The following is a 2699-nucleotide window of genomic DNA, read 5'->3' as shown; positions in this document are numbered from 1 at the left end:
TCAAGAGCAAATTGGATGCTTATCTTGCTGGGATCCTATGACCCCAGCTGACTTCCTGCCCTTTGGGCAGGGGGCTGGACTCGATCTTCTGAGGTCCCTTCCAACCCTAGTGTCTATGAAATCTATGAAAAGGATTTAACATTCAGATTGCCAAGGTTTAGTTAATTAAATGGTACAGGTGTGGTGATCCTGCAGTTCTCTCTACTAGAAAAAAAAGTTACACATACATATTAAAAGTGCAAGTTAAGATAATGGGTCAAGGAATATTGTAGGCTTTATGCATTCTGAATAGATTTGCCTGCACAGTTTGTCCATCTTCAACATTAAATCAATGTTAAGAGATCCCTGGAGAAGGAACTCTCTCTATGGTTTGTCTGTCTTAAATAGCTGGACTGAACAGATGTTTTAAGAATCTGCAAACGCATCATCTGAGGTCAAACATACACAGGAAGTGCTTTAAAAAAAAAAAAAAGAAAAAAATCCCCCAAATGTTTCAGGTCTTTTTTGTATAAAATTGTGGCAAAGTGGGGGTCCCTGACTAGCCACAGAGCTAGTTTCCTCACCTGCCTCTGGGCATGCTGCACATCCATCACCTTGATGGAACATAGTTGAGTGTTAGTTAGGCAGGAGGCTGCCCATTATACACCCTGATACTGGGTGGCTATTCATGGCTCTGTTCTACCCCTACACCATGGCCCAAGACTCACAGATAGCATCTCAGACAGTCAACTCAACCATCCCCTTCATCCATTAGCTGTGGCTCCCTTTCATAGGGCCTTTGGCTTCTGTATAAGCTCTGGCCTCATCTCAGGCCAATCAGGACCTCAAGCTTCTGCACTCAATATGGGGATCCTTCATCATGGGCCCCTGGCTCTTTTGACCCTTCCAGTCCTGGCCCCAGCATTGACCACTAGAGTCCCTTGGTTCCATTTATGGCCCCTGCCTGCACTCAGGGACTGGGGTCCCCCATTCCCAACTCAGGTGCTTCTTAAAGCATGCCTGGCTCCACAGGGTCACTCATTCCAGCAGGCTCAGGTGCTTCTTTAAGCTTACCTGGCTTTCCCTGCTCCAATGGTACAAATAACCCACCCTAAGGCAAGGGCTGGGGTTAAGGCACCCCTGCTTGCCAAGGTGGTAACTAGCCTGGCACTTCCTGGAGGCTCCTGCACCACTGGGAGACCCACCAGGGTGCAGTTTTCAGTCAGGACCAGGACTCTCCAACCCATCCCCTACAGCTCCTGCCCTTACCTCCAGGATGTTGCAGTCAGCCTAGAAGCCAGACAGCATTACTACCTAGCCTACCAGCAGCAAACTGCTCTGTTTATATAGGCAGCCAGGGATCTAAAATGGCTGCTGCAATCAAGCACCTGCTGGCTGCTTGGCTCAGCCCTTAAAGTGACAGGCACCAACAGTGTCCTGCCACAAAAATAAATAAAATAAGTGTTCTTAAAATCAGTGTGAAGCCTACCCAGGACCTGTGATGGACCCAGTCAATATCAAATCATAAGGGCACAGACCCAATTTTCCTTTACCCTTGAAGATTACTTGGAATTTACAAGAATACCAAAAGACACATGGATGGGAAAATATTTAAAAGATCAGTGAATTAACCCCAGGAATGAATTAATAACTGCTTTTTTGAAATATTACTTCTAGTTGCAATGAGCATGAATATCTGCATATATTGCCAGTTTTTGGTTGTTTCTGTGCAGATTTCCAAGGAGGGGGAAAATGCAGGATGCTGCTTATCTTCTATTAGGTCCCTGTACCAAAGCTGCCAGAATCTTAGCTTTTTCATCAGTGAGTATTAGGTGAGAGAATGTGATAATGTTACATTTTATAATTCTCTGAGGAGGGTTTGGCAGGTATGGTTTGGCTGAGGAGCCTGGCCAGTCGGGTTGTGTGAAGCTTCGATCCCTGATTCAATTTGGAGAGTTTCATCCCAATTTAGTGGCCAAATCTCCAAATCTGAATCAAATCAAAGGACCCTTTAATCTCTCTGAATCAAATTGGAACCCTCCAAATTGATTCGGCAAGTTTTGGAGATTTGGACATAGGGACAGCTTTAAATGTTTTTTCTACATGCCTCTAGGTAGCAGGCGGTTTGTGAGTGCTGCGATGCTGGGGTGTATGGAGCATGCTGAGAGCACAGGAGGCTCCCCAGCATGCTCAGCAGCACTTCCAGTCCACTTCCGGGTCCGCCAGGGAGCTAGGTGACTGGTGCCTCCTGGGTCTGGGGGAGGCACCCAGGGTCCCCCTGTGGCCGATCACCAAGGCAGCGGGGTGGGGTCTGCATGCTCCCCGGTGAAGACTGGAAGTACTTTTGATCCATTTCTGGGTTCACTGCCAAGCACATGGGGACCACCCCCGTGCTCCTGTCGGACTCTCCATCCGCCCCAGCACCGCAGCAATCATGAGCCGTGCTGGTACCTTGAGGTATGTAGAAAAACCTTTTTAAGCTGTGTCTGAATCACTGATTCTCTGATCAGCATCAAATCTTCGGATTTGGACTCAGCTGAATCAGGACTACTACGCTCTGGGGTGCGTGCTGAAGGAGATGGGCGCACAGGTGGTTTTCTCTTCTATCCTGCCAGTGAGTGGACGAGGCAGACGGCATGAAACGTGCATCGCGGAGACCAACTGGCGGTTACAGGAATGGTGCTTCAAGGAGGGCTTTGGCTTCCTCAGCCATGACTGGC

This window comes from Crocodylus porosus, unplaced genomic scaffold (genome assembly GCF_001723895.1).
Source record: "Crocodylus porosus isolate Cpor-Errol unplaced genomic scaffold, CroPor_comp1, whole genome shotgun sequence".
Lineage (NCBI taxonomy): Eukaryota > Metazoa > Chordata > Crocodylia > Crocodylidae > Crocodylus > Crocodylus porosus.
Note: the sequence above shows the minus strand (reverse complement) of the source record.